This window comes from Oncorhynchus gorbuscha, linkage group LG08 (genome assembly GCF_021184085.1).
Source record: "Oncorhynchus gorbuscha isolate QuinsamMale2020 ecotype Even-year linkage group LG08, OgorEven_v1.0, whole genome shotgun sequence".
Taxonomy (NCBI): domain Eukaryota; kingdom Metazoa; phylum Chordata; class Actinopteri; order Salmoniformes; family Salmonidae; genus Oncorhynchus; species Oncorhynchus gorbuscha.
In genome coordinates this window covers 61,310,645-61,327,815 of record NC_060180.1, presented here as the reverse complement: position 1 = coordinate 61,327,815, position 17,171 = coordinate 61,310,645, and the positions used below count along the sequence as shown (strand labels likewise).

The 17,171-nt window shown below is 48.0% G+C and overlaps 1 protein-coding gene across 3 annotated transcripts in view; it reads left to right on the top strand.

Annotated features, from left to right (window-relative positions):
- Positions 1-17,171, top strand: part of LOC124040955 (glypican-5-like) — a 336,316-nt gene that overhangs the window by 81,052 nt on the left and 238,093 nt on the right. The window lies entirely within an intron of this gene.

Genomic DNA, 17,171 nt, shown 5'->3' with positions numbered 1-17,171 from the left:
CACGCAGCATCTGAGGGAAACACGACACGACAGGGCGATACAAAGACACAGCACGGTGAACAGTATACAAGGATCCGACAGGACAGAAACGGAAAACAAGGGGAGAAATAGGGACTCTAATCAGGGGAAAAGATAGGGAACAGGTGTGGGAAGACTAAATGATTGATTAGGGGAATAGGAACAGCTGGGAGCAGGAACGGAACGATAGAGAGAAGAGAGAGAGGAAGGGAGAGAGAAAAAGGAGAAGGAACCTAAAAAGACCAGCAGGGGGAAAACGAACAGAGGGAAAAGCAAAATGACAAGACAATATAAGACAAAACATGACAATATTATGTATTTATACAGTGTTGTAACAATGTTCAAATAGTTAAAGTACAAAAGGTAAAATAAATAAACGTAAATATGGATTGTATTTACTATGGTGTTTGTTCTTCACTGGTTGCCCTTTTTTCAGGTCACAAATCTTGCTGCTGTGATGGCACGCTGATATTTCACCTAATAGATATGGGAGTTTATCAAAATTGGGTTTATTTTCAAATTCTTTGTGGGTCTGTGTAATCTGACGGAAATATGTGTCTAATATGGTCATACATTGGGCAAGAGGTTAGGAAGTGCAGCTCAGTTTCCACCTCATTTTGTGGGCAGTGTGCACATAGCCTGTCTTCTCTTGAGAGCCATGTCTGCCTACTGCGGCTTTTCTCAATAGCAAGGCTATGCTCACTGAGGCTATACATAGTCAAAGCTTTCCTTAAGTTTGGGTCAGTCACATTGGTCAGGTATTCTGCCACTGTGGTCAGGTATTCTGCCACTCTGTACTTTCTATTTAGGGCCAAATAGAATTACAGCTTGCTCTTTTTTTGTTAATTCTTTCCAATGTGTCAAGTAATTATCTTTTTGTTTTCTCGTGATTTGGTTGGGTCTAATTGTCATGCGGGTGAAAGAGGACCCAAAAGCGACTTAACAGAAACAGAGTTTATTTAAGTCCAAACAGGGAATAACAGAAATCCTCTAGTCTGTAGAGGGGAATAACTGGAGAAGCGGCCACAGACTGCAGGTCGCTTCGGGTAGGCGCAGGCCGTAGTAGACAGAGACACCTGCTCACACGCAGCATCTGATGAAGGCAAAAAACACGACAGGACAGGGCGATACACAATCACAGCAAAAACACGACAGGACAGGGCGAAACGCAATCACAGCATGGTGAATACTAAACAAGGAACCGACGGGACAGGAACGGAACACAAAGGAATAAATAGGGACTCTAATCAGGGGAAAGGATCGGGAACAGGTGTGGGAAGACTAAATGATGATTAGGGGAATAGGAACAGCTGGGAGCAGGAACGGAACGATAGAGAGAAGAGAGAGCGAGAGAGTGAGAGAGGGAGGGGGAGAGAGAGGGATAGAAGGAGGGAAAGAACCAAATAAGACCAGCAGAGGGAAACGAATAGAATGGGGAGCACAGGGACAAGACATGATAATAAATGACAAACATGACACTAATTGTGTTGCTGTCCTGGGGCTCTGTGGGGTCTGTTTTTGTTTGTTAACAGAGCTCCAGGACCAGCTTGCTTAGGGGACTCTTCTCCAGGTTCATCTCTCTGTAGGTGATGGCTTTGTTATGGAAGGTTTGGGAATCACTTCCTTGTCGGTGGTTGTTGAATTTAACAGCTATTTTCTAGATGTTGATGATAAGCGGGTATCGACCTAATTCTGCTTTGCTTGCATTATTTGGTGTTTTGCAGAATTCTGCATGCAGAGTCTCAATTTGGTGTTTGTCCCATTTTGTGAATTCTTGGTTGGTGAGCAGACCCCAGACCTCACCAGCATAAAGGGCAATGGGTTCTATGATTCTAGTATTTTAAGCCAGATCCTAATTGGTATGTCAGATTTTATGTTCATTTTGATGGCATAGAAGACCCTTCTTACCTTGTCTCTCGGCTTGTTCACAGCTTTGTGGAAGTTACCTGTGGCACTGATGTTTAGGCTGCGTTCAAATCAAATCAAATCCAATGTTGTTTTCACATGCGCTGAATACAACAGGTCTACCTTACAGTGAAATTCTTACAATCCCTTAAACACCAATGCAGTTTTAAGAAAGTACCAAAAAATTATAATATTTTTTAAAGTAAGAGATAAGAATAACAAATAATTAAAGAGCAGTAGTAAATAACAATAGCGGGGCTATTTACAGGGGGTACCGGTACAGAGTTAGTGTGCAGGGGCACCGGTGTCGACAATAACAGAGAGTAGCAGCAGCATAGAAGAGGGGGGACAATGCAAAAAGTCTGGGTAGCTATTTCATTAGCTGTTCAGGAGTATTATGGCTTGGGGGTAGAAGCTGTTTAGAAGCCTCATGGACCTAGACTTGGCGCTCTGGTACCCCCTGCCGTGCGGTAGCAGAGAGAACAGTCAATGACTAGGGTGGCTGGAGTCTTTGACAATTTTTTGGGCCTTCCTCTGACACCGCCTGGTATAGAGGTCCTGGATGGCAGGAAGCTTGGTCCCTGTGATGTACTGGGCCGTACGCACTACCCTCTGTAGTAATTTGCAGTTGGAGGCCGAGCAGTTGCCATACCAGGCAGTGATGCAACCCGTCAGGATGCTCTTGATGGTGCAGCTGTAAAACATTTTGAGGATCCGAGGACCCATGCCAATTCTTTTCAGTCTCCTGAGGGGGAATAGGTTTTATCGTGCCCTCTTCACGACTGTCTTGGTGTGCTTGGACCATGTAATCAACCTGCTCCACTACAGCCCTGTTGTCTTTGAGATTGGGGGCTTGCTCGGTCCTCCTTCTCCTGTAAGTCCACAATCATCTCATTTACATTTACATTTAAGTCATTTAGCAGACGCTCTTATCCAGAGCGACTTACAAATCTCCTTTGTCTTGATCACGGTGAGGGATAAGTTGTTGTCCTGGCACCACACGGTCAGGTCTCTGACCTCCTCACTATAGGCTGTCTCATCGTTGTTGGTGATTAGCCCTACCACTGTTGTGTCATCAGCAAACTTAATGATGGAGTTGGAGTTGTGCCTGGTCGTGTAATCATGAATGAACAGGGAGTACAGGAGGGGACTGAGCATGCAACCCTGAGGGGCCTCCGTATTGAAGATCAGCGTGATAGATGTGTTGTTACCTTACCACCTGGGGGCAACCCGTCAGGAAGTCCAGGATCCAGTTGCAGAGGGAGATGTTTAGTCCCAGGGTCCTTAGCTTAGTGATGAGCTTTGAGAGCACTATGGTGTTGAACGCTGAGCTATATGTAGTCAAGTAATAGATTTCTCACATAGGTGTTCCTTTTGTCCAGGTGTGAAAGTGCAGTGTGGAGTAGAGATTGCATCATCTGTGGATCTGTTGTTGCAGTATGAAAATTAAAGTGGGTCTAGGGTTTCTGGGATAATGGTGTTGATGTGAGCCATTACCAGCCTTTCAAAGCATTTCATGGCTGCAGACGTGAGTGCTACGTGTCGGTAGTCATTTAGGCAGGTTACCTTAGTGTTCTTGGACACAGGGACTATGGTGGTCTGCTTGAAACATGTTGGTATTACAGACTCAGACAGGGAGAGGTTGAAAATGTCAGTGAAGACACTTGCCAGTTGGTCAGCGCATGCCTGGAGTACATGTCCTGGGTATCCATCTGGTCCTGCGGCCTTGTGAATGTGGACGTGTTTAAAGGTCTTACTCACATCGGCTACGGAGAGCGTGATCACACAGTCATCCGGAACAGCTGATGCTCTCATGCATATTTCAGAGTTACTTGAAGCGAGCATAGAAGTTATTTAGCTTGTCTGGTAGGCTCGTGTCACTGGGCAGCTCTCGGCTGTGCTTTCCTTTGTAGTCTGTAATAGTTTGCAAACCTTGCCACAGCCGACGAGCGTCGGAGCCGGTGTAGTACGATTCGATCTTAGTCATGTATTGACGCTTTGCCTGTTTGATGGTTCTTCGCAGGGCATAGCGGGATTTCTTATAAGCTTCCGGGTTAGAGTCCCGCTCCTTGAGAGCGGCAGCTCTACCCTTTAGCTCAGTGCAAATGTTGTCTGTAATCCATGGCTTCTGGTTGGAGTATGTACGTACAGTCACTGTGGGGATGACGCCATCGATGCACTTATCGATGAAGCTAGTGACTGATATGGTGTACTCCTCACTGCCATCGGAAGAATCCCAGAACATTTTCCAGTCTGTGCTATCAAAATAGTCCTGTAGTTTAGCATCTACTTCATCTGACCACTTTTTTATAGACCGAGTCACTCGTGCTTCCTGCTTTAATTGTTGCTTGTCTGTAGGAATCAGGTGGATAGAATTATGGTCAGATTTGCCAAATGGAGGGCGAGGGAGATCTTTGTACGCCTCTCTCATCTTTTTAAGTGGGAGAACTTGCACAACTGGTGGCTGACTAAATACTTTTTTTGCCCAACTGTATATGCATGGCGCATTTGATCCAGAAAAAAAACTGCTTCCAAATTGGGCAACGTCACTACAAAATATCTCAAAAGTTGCCTGTAAACTTTGCCAAAACATTTCAAACTACTTTTGTAATACAACTTTAGGTAGTTTTAAACGTTAATAATCAATCAAATTGAAGATGGGTCTATCTGTTTTCAATAGAGGACGAGAGGAAACTAACGCTACTTTTCAAGTATTGCGCACTCTCAACAGCGTTACCCTTTTCCAAGATGGCCGTACTTCTTCATTGCACAAAGGAATAACCTCAACCAAATTCCAAGGACTGGTGACATCCAGTGGAAGCGGTAGGAACTGTAAACAAGTGCCTAAGAAATATCGTTTCCCAATGAGAACTTATTGGACAGACAGAGACCTCAACAACAACAAAAATCTGAACGGTTAAATCTCTGATTCCTTCTCCCGCGAATGATGGGGATCTGGGCCTGGTCGGGTGTCTGTAGTATATTCCTCCATTCCGAGTCATTGTAGAAAAACTCTTCATCTAATCTGAGGTGAGTAATCGCAGTTCTGATGTCCAGAAGCTCCTTTCGGTCATAAGAGATGGTAGCAGCAACATTATGTACAAAACTAGTTACGAACAACGCAAAAAATCAAACAAAATAGAATGGTTGGTTAAGAGCCGACAAGACGGCAGCCATCTCCTCCGGTGCCATCACGTTCACATGGTGGGCCAGATGGTATATGTATCATTTTTTTGTGTGCTCTAGGGCAGTGGTTCCCAAACTTTTTATAGTCCCGTACCCCTTCAAACATTCAACCTCCAGCTTCGTACCCCCTCTAGCACCAGGCTCAGCGGACTCTCAATTGTTGTTTTTTGCCATTTACATTTAAGTCATTTAGCAGACGCTCTTATCCAGAGCGACTTACAAATTGGTGCATTCACCTTATAACATCCAGTGGAACAGTCACTTTACAATAGTGCATCTAAATCTTAAAGGGGGGGGGGTGAGAGGGATTACTTATCCTATCCTAGGTATTCCTTAAAGAGGTGGGGTTTCAGGTGTCTCCGGAAGGTGGTGATTGACTCCGCTGTCCTGGCGTCGTGAGGGAGTTTGTTCCACCATTGGGGGGGCCAGAGCAGCGAACAGTTTTGACTGGGCTGAGCGGGAGCTGTACTTCCTCAGTGGTAGGGAGGCGAGCAGGCCAGAGGTGGATGAACGCAGTGCCCTTGTTTGGGTGTAGGGCCTGATCAGAGCCTGGAGGTACTGAGGTGCCGTTCCCCTCACAGCTCCGTAGGCAAGCACCATGGTCTTGTAGCGGATGCGAGCTTCAACTGGAAGCCAGTGGAGAGAACGGAGGAGCGGGGTGACGTGAGAGAACTTGGGAAGGTTGAACACCAGACGGGCTGCGGCGTTCTGGATGAGTTGAAGGGGTTTAATGGCACAGGCAGGGAGCCCAGCCAACAGCGAGTTGCAGTAATCCAGACGGGAGATGACAAGTGCCTGGATTAGGACCTGCTCCGCTTCCTGAGTGAGGCAGGGTCGTACTCTGTGGATGTTGTAGAGCATGAACCTACAGGAACGGGCCACCGCCTTGATGTTGGTTGAGAACGACAGGGTGTTGTCCAGGATCACGCCAAGGTTCTTAGCGCTCTGGGAGGAGGACACAATGGAGTTGTCAACCGTGATGGCGAGATCATGGAACGGGCAGTCCTTCCCCGGGAGGAAGAGCAGCTCCGTCTTGCCGAGGTTCAGCTTGAGGTGGTGATCCGTCATCCACACTGATATGTCTGCCAGACATGCAGAGATGCGATTCGCCACCTGGTCATCAGAAGGGGGAAAGGAGAAGATTAGTTGTGTGTCGTCTGCATAGCAATGATAGGAGAGACCATGTGAGGTTATGACAGAGCCAAGTGACTTGGTGTATAGCGAGAATAGGAGAGGGCCTAGAACAGAGCCCTGGGGGACACCAGTGGTGAGAGTGCGTGGTGAGGAGACAGATTCTCGCCACGCCACCTGGTAGGAGCGACCTGTCAGGTAGGACGCAATCCAAGCGTGGGCCGCGCCGGAGATGCCCAACTCGGAGAGGGTGGAGAGGAGGATCTGATGGTTCACAGTATCGAAGGCAGCCGATAGATCTAGAAGGATGAGAGCAGAGGAGAGAGAGTTAGCTTTAGCAGTGCGGAGCGCCTCCGTGATACAGAGGAGAGCAGTCTCAGTTGAATGACTAGTCTTGAAACCTGACTGATTTGGATCAAGAAGGTCATTCAGAGAGAGATAGCGGGAGAGCTGGCCAAGGACGGCACGTTCAAGAGTTTTGGAGAGAAAAGAAAGAAGGGATACTGGTCTGTAATTGTTGACATCAGAGGGATCGAGTGTAGGTTTTTCAGAAGGGGTGCAACTCTCGCTCTCTTGAAGACGGAAGGGACGTAGCCAGCGGTCAGGGATGAGTTGATGAGCAAGGTGAGGTAAGGGAGAAGGTCTCCGGAAATGGTCTGGAGAAGAGAGGAGGGGATAGGGTCAAGCGGGCAGGTTGTTGGGCGGCCGGCCGTCACAAGACGCGAGATTTCATCTGGAGAGAGAGGGAGAAAGAGGTCAGAGCACAGGGTAGGGCAGTGTGAGCAGAACCAGCGGTGTCGTTTGACTTAGCAAACGAGGATCGGATGTCGTCGACCTTCTTTTCAAAATGGTTGACGAAGTCATCTGCAGAGAGGGAGGAGGGGGGAGGATTCAGGAGGGAGGAGAAGGTGGCAAAGAGCTTCCTAGGGTTAGAGGCAGATGCTTGGAATTTAGCGTGGTAGAAAGTGGCTTTAGCAGCAGAGACAGAGGAGGAAAATGTAGAGAGGAGGGAGTGAAAGGATGCCAGGTCCGCAGGGAGGCGAGTTTTCCTCCATTTCCGCTCGGCTGCCCGGAGCCCTGTTCTGTGAGCTCGCAATGAGTCATCGAGCCACGGAGCGGGAGGGGAGGACCGAGCCGGCCTGGAGGATAGGGGACATAGAGAGTCAAAGGATGCAGAGAGGGAGGAGAGGAGGGTTGAGGAGGCAGAATCAGGAGATAGGTTGGAGAAGGTTTGAGCGGAGGGAAGAGATGATAGGATGGAAGAGGAGAGAGTAGCGGGGGAGAGAGAGCGAAGGTTGGGACGGCGCGATACCATCCGAGTAGGGGCAGTGTGGGAGGTGTTGGATGAGAGCGAGAGGGAAAAGGATACAAGGTAGTGGTCGGAGACTTGGAGGGGAGTTGCAATGAGGTTAGTGGAAGAACAGCATCTAGTAAAGATGAGGTCGAGCGTATTGCCTGCCTTGTGAGTAGGGGGGGAAGGTGAGAGGGTGAGGTCAAAAGAGGAGAGGAGTGGAAAGAAGGAGGCAGAGAGGAATGAGTCAAAGGTAGACGTGGGGAGGTTAAAGTCGCCCAGAACTGTGAGAGGTGAGCCGTCCTCAGGAAAGGAGCTTATCAAGGCATCAAGCTCATTGATGAACTCTCCGAGGGAACCTGGAGGGCGATAAATGATAAGGGTGTTAAGCTTGAAAGGGCTGGTAACTGTGACAGCATGGAATTCAAAGGAGGCGATAGACAGATGGGTAAGGGAGAAAGAGAGAATGACCACTTGGGAGAGATGAGGATCCCGGTGCCACCACCCCGCTGACCAGAAGCTCTCGGGGTGTGCGAGAACACGTGGGCGGACGAAGAGAGAGCAGTAGGAGTAGCAGTGTTGTCTGTGGTGATCCATGTTTCCGTCAGTGCCAAGAAGTCGAGGGACTGGAGGGAGGCATAGGCTGAGATGAACTCTGCCTTGTTGACCGCAGATTGGCAGTTCCAGAGGCTACCGGAGACCTGGAACTCCACGTGGGTCGTGCGCGCTGGGACCACCAGATTAGGGTGGCCGCGGCCACGCGGTGTGGAGCGTTTGTATGGTCTGTGCAGAGAGGAGAGAACAGGGATAAACAGACACATAGTTGACAGGCTACAGAAGAGGCTACGCTAATGCAAAGGAGATTGGAATGACAAGTAGACTACACGTCTCGAATGTTCAGAAAGTTAAGCTACGTAGCAAGAATCTTATTGACTAAAATGATTAAAATGATACAGTACTGCTGAAGTAGGCTAGCTGGCAGTGGGTGCGTTGTTGACACTACACTAATCAAGTCGTTCCGTTGAGTGTAATAGTTTCTGCAGTGCTGCTATTCGGGGGCTAGCTGGCTAGCTAGTAGTGTTGTTTACATTACGTTGCGTTAAAAGAACGACAATAGCTGGCTAGCTAACCTAGAAAATAACTTGTAAGCCTGCCACACACACTATACGATACATTTATTAAACATAAGAATGAGTGTGAGTGTTTTTCACAACCCGGCTTGTGGTGGTGGATTCTGGGGTAAACTTTGACATTTTTTATCCTCAGAGTATAGGAATATTAGTTACAAAGGAGACATGAGGGGTGCCATAATGAAGCTTGGGAGGGGCTGAGTGCAGGGAACACGATCTCATGTGGCAGTACTGATAAGGGGAGAAACCGTTGAAGGCTCATATCACTTAGTTCCCTGCTTTGCAAGAATGATACAATGTTTAGAGATAAGGAGGAGACCATCCAAAGTGGGGTATGAATACCACCACAGGGGAAGCCATGACTTGGTCTGAATTACAGCTGTAATGAAGAATTAAACTTGTTTAGCTTCTCTAGTGTCCATGAGTTATTTACGCTGAAAAATGAGAACCTAACAGTGGGAAGTAACAAAGAGCTCATAGGACCAGGGCACAAATAATAATATAATAATAATAATAAATAATTGTGTTCTTTATTTAGCTATCTTAAATATAAAATGTTATTTATTCATAAAATAACTCACCACATGTTAATGAGAAGGGTGTGCTTGAAAGGATGCACATAACTACATAACTCTGCAATGTTGGGTTGTATTGGAGAGAGTCTCAGTCTTAAATAATTTTCCACCCACAGTCTATGCCTGTATTTAGTTTTCATGCTAGTGAGGGCAGAGAATCCACTCACACATACAGTTGACGCCGGAAGTTTACACACACTTAGGTTGGAGTCATTAAACCTCTTTTTCAACCACTCCACAAATGACTTATTTTGGCAAGTGCATGACGCAAGTAATATTTCCAACAAATGTTTTACAGACAGATTATTTCACTTATAATTCACAGTATCACAATTCCAGTGCGTCAGATGTTTACATACGCTAAGTTGACTGTGCCTTTAAACAACTTGGAAAATTCCAGAAAAATGATGTCATGCCTTAGATGCTTCTGATAGGCTAATTGACATAATTTGAGTCAATTGGAGGTTTACATGTGGATGTATTTCAAGGCCTACCTTCAAACTCAGTGCCTCTTTGCTTTACATCTGAGGAAAATCAAAAGAAATAAGCCAAGACTTCAGAAAAAAAATTGTAGACCTGGTACGTCTGGGCTACCACAAGTCTGGTACGTCCTTGGGATGGCTCACCATATAAGATGCTTCTAGCCCCTTCTTATTAATGGTATCTGTTGCTTTTATACATGTCTTACTACTCGAAAGTCATCTTAATTCTCACTCAAAAAACTTGGTGTTATGCTGGTGAATGAGTACCCAAAAGCGACTTAGCGAAAACAGAGTCTTTATTCCAGTAAATGGCAAAAGTAATAATCCTGGAACACTAAAGAAGAAAACAAAACAGGAAAAAACTTAAATCCACTCGTAGTAACGAGGACAGACTGGAGACTCGACCATTGACTGCAGGTTGCTTCGGGAAGGCACCGACCGTAGCAGACTAAGACACCTGCTCAGACGCAGCATCTGAAGGAGACAAGACACGACAGGGCGAGACAAGGACACAGCACAGCGAACATCATACAAGGATCCGACAAAGACAGAAGCGGAAAACAAGGGGAGAAATAGGGACTCTAATCAGAGGACAAAATAGGGGACAGGTGTGAAAAGACTAAATGAGTGAGTTAGGAGAATGAGGAACAGCTGGGAGCAGGAACGGAACGATAGAGAGAAGAGAGAGAGGGAGGGGGAGAGAGAGGGATAGAAAAAGGGAACGAACCTAATAAGACCAGCAGGGGAAAACGAACAGAAGGGAAAGCACAAGGACAAGACAATATATGACAAAACATGACAGTACCCCCCCACTCACCGAGCGCCTCCTGGCGCACTCGAGGAGGAATCCTGGCGGCAACGGAGGAAATCATCAATCAGCGAATGGTCCAGCACGTCCCGAGATGGAACCCAACTCCTCTCCTCAGGACCGTAACCCTCCCAATCCACTAAGTACTGGTGACCACGTCCCCGAGAACGCATGTCCATGATCCTACGTACCTTGTAAATAGGTGCGCCCTCGACAAGGACGGGGGGGGGAGGGAAGACGAACGGGGGTGCGAAGAAAGGGCTTGACACAGGAGACATGGAAGACAGGATGGACGCGACGAAGATGTCGCGGAAGAAGCAGTCGCACAGCGACAGGATTGACGACCTGGGAGACACGGAACGGACCAATGAACCGCGGAGTCAACTTACGAGAAGCTGTCGTAAGGGGAAGGTTACGAGTGGAAAGCCACACTCTCTGGCCGCGACAATACCTAGGACTCTTAATCCTACGTTTATTGGCGGCTCTCACAGTCTGCGCCCTGTAATGGCAAAGTGCAGACCTCACCCTCCTCCAGGTGCGCTCACAACGTTGGACAAACGCCTGAGCGGAGGGAACGCTGGACTCGGCGAGCTGGGACGAGAACAGAGGAGGCTGGTAACCCAGACTACTCTGAAACGGAGATAGCCCAGTAGCAGACGAAGGAAGCGAGTTGTGAGCGTATTCTTCCCAGGGGAGCTGTTCTGCCCAAGACGCAGGGTTTCTAAAAGAAAGGCTGCGTAGTATGCGACCAATCGTCTGATTGGCCCTTTCTGCTTGACCGTTAGACTGGGGATGAAAACCGGAAGAGAGACTGACGGAAGCACCAATCAAACGACAGAACTCCCTCCAAAACTGTGACGTGAATTGCGGACCTCTGTCTGAAACGGCGTCTAACGGGAGGCCATGAATTCTGAACACATTCTCGATGATGATTTGTGCCGTCTCCTTAGCGGAAGGAAGCTTAGCGAGGGGAATGAAATGTGCCGCCTTAGAGAACCTATCGACAACCGTAAGAATCACAGTCTTCCCCGCAGACGAAGGCAGACCGGTAATGAAGTCTAAGGCGATGTGAGACCATGGTCGAGAAGGAATGGGAAGCGGTCTGAGACGACCGGCAGGAGGAGAGTTACCTGACTTAGTCTGCGCGCAGTCCGAACAAGCAGCCACGAAACGGCGCGTGTCACGCTCCTGAGTAGGCCACCAAAAGCACTGGCGAATAGAAGCAAGTGTACCTCGAACGCCAGGATGGCCAGCTAACTTGGCAGAGTGAGCCCACTGAAGAACAGCCAGACGAGTAGAAACAGGAACGAAAAGAAGGTTACTAGGACAAGCGCGCGGCGACGCAGTGTGAGTGAGTGCTTGCTTAACCTGTCTCTCAATTCCCCAGACTGTCAACCCGACAACACGCCCATAAGGAAGAATCCCCTCGGGATCGGTAGAAGCCACAGAAGAACTAAAGAGACGGGATAAGGCATCAGGCTTGGTGTTCTTATTACCCGGGCGATAAGAAATCACAAACTCGAAACGAGCGAAAAACAACGCCCAACGAGCTTGACGTGCATTAAGTCGTTTGGCAGAACGGATGTACTCAAGGTTCTTATGGTCAGTCCAAACGACAAAAGGAACGGTCGCCCCCTCCAACCACTGTCGCCATTCGCCTAGGGCTAAGCGGATGGCGAGCAGTTCGCGGTTACCCACATCATAGTTGCGTTCCGATGGCGTCAGGCGATGAGAAAAATAAGCGCAAGGATGGACCTTATCGTCAGACTGGAAGCGCTGGGATAGAATGGCTCCCACCTCTGAAGCGTCAACCTCGACAATGAATTGTTTAGTGACGTCAGGAGTAATGAGGATAGGAGCGGACGTAAAACGCTTCTTGAGGAGATGAAAAGCTCCCTGGGCGGAACCGGACCACTTAAAGCACGTCTTGACAGAAGTAAGAGCTGTGAGAGGGACAGCAACTTGACCGAAATTACGAATGAAACGCCGATAGAAATTAGCGAAACCTAGAAAGCGCTGCAACTCGACACGTGACCTTGGAACGGGCCAATCACTGACAGCCTGGACCTTAGCGGGATCCATCTGAATGCCTTCAGCGGAAATAACAGAACCGAGAAAAGTGACAGAGGAGACATGAAAGGCGCACTTCTCAGCCTTCACGTAGAGACAATTCTCTAAAAGGCGCTGGAGTACACGTCGAACGTGCTGAACATGAATCTCGAGTGACGGTGAAAAAATCAGGATATCGTCAAGGTAGACAAAAACAAAGATGTTCAGCATGTCTCTCAGTACATCATTAACTAAAGCCTGAAAAACAGCTGGAGCATTAGCGAGACCAAACGGCAGAACCCGGTACTCAAAATGCCCTAACGGAGTGTTAAACGCCGTTTTCCACTCGTCCCCCTCTCTGATGCGCACGAGATGGTAAGCATTACGAAGGTCCAACTTAGTAAAGCACCTGGCTCCCTGCAGAATCTCGAAGGCTGATGACATAAGGGGAAGCGGATAACGATTCTTAACCGTTATGTCATTCAGCCCTCGATAATCCACGCAGGGGCGCAGAGTACCATCCTTCTTCTTAACAAAAAAAACCCCCGCTCCGGCAGGAGAGGAAGAAGGCACTACGGTGCCGGCGTCAAGAGAAACAGACAAATAATCCTCGAGAGCCTTACGTTCGGGAGCCGACAGAGAGTATAGTCTACCCCGAGGGGGAGTGGTCCCCGGAAGGAGATCAATACTACAATCATACGACCGGTGAGGAGGAAGGGAGTTGGCTCTGGACCGACTGAAGACCGTGCGCAGATCATGATATTCCTCCGGCACTCCTGTCAAATCACCAGGTTCCTCCTGAGAAGAGGGGACAGAAGAAACAGGAGGGATAGCAGACATTAAACACTTCACATGACAAGAAACGTTCCAGGATAGGATAGAATTACTAGACCAATTAATAGAAGGATTATGACATACTAGCCAGGGATGACCCAAAACAACAGGTGTAAAAGGTGAACGAAAAATCAAAAAGGAAATAGTCTCACTGTGGTTACCAGATACTGTGAGGGTTAAAGGTAGTGTCTCATATCTGATCCTGGGGAGATGACTACCATCTAAGGCGAACATGGGCGTGGGCTTCCCTAACTGTCTGAGAGGAATGTCATGTTTCCGAGCCCATGCTTCGTCCATAAAACAACCCTCAGCCCCAGAGTCTATCAAGGCACTACATGAAGCAGCCGAACCGGTCCAGCGTAGATGGACCGATATAGTAGTACAGGATCTTGATGGAGAGACCTGAGTAGTAGCGCTCACCAGTAGCCCTCCGCTTACTGATGAGCTCTGGCTTTTCTGGACATGAATTGACAAAATGTCCAGCAAAACCGCAATAGAGGCACAGGCGGTTGGTGATCCTCCGTTCCCTCTCCTTAGTCGAGATGCGAATACCTCCCAGCTGCATGGGCTCAGTCTCTGAGCCGGAGGGAGGAGATGGTTGCGATGCGGAGAGGGGGAACACCGTTAACGCGAGCTCTCTTCCACGAGCTCGGTGACGAAGATCTACCCGTCGTTCAATGCGGATGGCGAGTGCAATCAAAGAGTCCACACTGGAAGGAACCTCCCGGGAGAGAATCTCATCCTTAACCTCTGCGTGGAGTCCCTCCAGAAAACGAGCGAGCAGCGCCGGCTCGTTCCAGTCACTAGAGGCAGCAAGAGTGCGAAACTCTATAGAGTAATCCGTTATGGATCGATCACCTTGACATAGGGAAGCCAGGGCCCTAGAAGCCTCCCTACCAAAAACTGAACGATCAAAAACCCGTATCATCTCCTCTTTAAAGTTCAGGTAATTGTTAGAACAATCAGCCCTTGCCTCCCAGATAGCTGTGCCCCACTCTCGAGCCCGGCCAGTAAGGAGTGAAATGACGTAAGCAATCCGAGCTCTCTCTCTTGAGTATGTGTTGGGTTGGAGAGAGAACACAATATCACACTGGGTGAGAAAGGAGCGGCACTCAGTGGGCTGCCCGGAGTAACATGGTGGGTTATTAACCCTAGGTTCCGGAGACTCGGCTGACCAGGAAGTAGCTGGTGGCACGAGACGAAGACTCTGAAACTGTCCAGAGAGGTCGGAAACCTGAGCGGCCAGGGTCTCAACGGCATGACGAGCAGCAGACAATTCCTGCTCGTGTCTGCCGAGCATAGCTCCCTGGATCTCGACGGCAGTGTTACGAGAATCCGTAGTCGCTGGGTCCATTCTTGGTCGGATCCTTCTGTTATGCTGGTGAATGAGGACCCAAAAGCGACTTAGCGAAAACAGAGTCTTTATTGCAGTAAATGGCAAAAGTAATAATCCTGGAACACTAAAGAAGAAAACAAAACAGGAAAAAACTTAAATCCACTCGTAGTAACGAGGACAGACTGGAGACTCGACCATTGACTGCAGGTTGCTTCGGGAAGGCACCGACCGTAGCAGACTAAGACACCTGCTCAGACGCAGCATCTGAAGGAGACAAGACACGACAGGGCGAGACAAGGACACAGCACAGCGAACATCATACAAGGATCCGACAAAGACAGAAGCGGAAAACAAGGGGAGAAATAGGGACTCTAATCAGAGGACAAAATAGGGGACAGGTGTGAAAAGACTAAATGAGTGAGTTAGGAGAATGAGGAACAGCTGGGAGCAGGAACGGAACGATAGAGAGAAGAGAGAGAGGGAGGGGGAGAGAGAGGGATAGAAAAAGGGAACGAACCTAATAAGACCAGCAGGGGAAAACGAACAGAAGGGAAAGCACAAGGACAAGACAATATATGACAAAACATGACACTTGGCTATGTTTCAAATTGGCATGTTGTCACTCCCTGACCTTAGAGATCCTTTTTATGTCTCTATTTTGGTTTGGTCAGGGCGTGAGTTGGGGTGGGCATTCTATGTTTTGTGTTTCTATGATTTTATATTTCAATGTGTTGGTCGGGTATGGTTCTCAATCAGGGACAGCTGTCGATAGTTGTCTCTGATTGGGAACAATACTTAGGTACCCTTTTTCCCACCTGTGTTTGTGGGAAGTTGACTTTTGTTTATGACACAGCCTGTAGCTTTACGGTTTGTTTTGTATGGTTTATTGTTTTTGTCGGCATCATTCTTAAAGTAAAATGTATGCTCACCACCCTGCACCTTGGTCCTCAACAGTCGTGACACATGTTTTGTTTCTAAATGTCTGCGCAGGAGTGAAGGTTTCGAGTTGTGAGATAGTACTTTTGCACATAACACACTGTGGCTGAGGAAAGGCACTACTCCCAATATAAGTGAACCCCAAATCAATATAGTTTTCATCATATTTGTGCCTCTTTGATGGTCCAAAGTCCTTGTCTCTTCGGCGCTTTCCCGGGTAACGGGGACAGTAGCTCTTCGGCTGTATCAGATTCACAACTGTCAGTGTCCATGCTAGCTGGGCTAACAACAAATGTAGAATTACTGATGCTAGCATTGGATGTGCTCGTGGAACCAGAACAACTTGTGTCATCGACAGGTGCAGGTGTAGTACTGCTGGTAGTAGCAGTACTACCAGTAGAGCTGGTATGTGTCTCTATGGGCCTTACTTTCTAACAGCAGCAGCTACATTTGGCAACATACAGACTGTTAGTGGAATTCCCGCGAGAGAGTAACGGTTAATGTGATTGGATGTTAATTATTTGACTAGGCTACCTGTATTTGACATTGTGTTGTTTCGCTGAACACTAGATGGTTTAATTATATTTTTGGCAGTGAGATGAGGCGACTCAGGCGAGAAAAAAACCTCATCTAAATGTTTAGCAACGTTGGAAAATATAAATGGGCTGTTTTGAAAGTGTGAAGAATTATTTTCTCCAAAAATAAATATTTTTAAATGTGAATATTTCAAAATATTCCCCAGTTTGGGAATACCTGCTCTATGGCAATGGTGTCTAGATTCAATTTTTATTCGTGGTCCAGGTTACTGGACCTTTTTTGGAACAACATTATTTTCTGTCTTAATGAGATTTACTGTCAGGGCCCATGTCTTATGGAATCTGTGCAGAAGATCTAGGTGCTGCTGTAGGCCCTCCTTGGTTGGGAACAGATCTAGGTGCTGCTGTAGGCTCTCCTTGGTTGGGAACAGATCTAGGTGCTGCTGTAGGCCCTTCTTGGTTGGGAACAGATCTAGGTGCTGCTGTAGGCCCTCCTTGGTTGGGAACACATCTAGGTGCTGCTGTAGGCCCTCCTTGGTTGGGAACACATCTAGGTGCTGCTGTAGGCCCTCCTTGGTTGGGAACACATCTAGGTGCTGCTGTAGGCCCTCCTTGGTTGGGAACACATCTAGGTGCTGCTGTAGGCCCTCCTTGGTTGGGAACACATCTAGGTGCTGCTGTAGGCCCTCCTTGGTTGGGAACACATCTAGGTGCTGCTGTAGGCCCTCCTTGGTTGGGAACACATCTAGGTGCTGCTGTAGGCCCTCCTTGGTTGGGAACACATCTAGGTGCTGATGTAGGCCCTCCTTGGTTGGGAACACATCTAGGTGCTGCTGTAGGCCCTCCTTGGTTGGGAACACATCTAGGTGCTGCTGTAGGCCCTCCTTGGTTGGGAACAGAAGCACCAGATCATCAGCAAACATTTGACTTCAGATTCTAGTAAGGTGAGGCCTG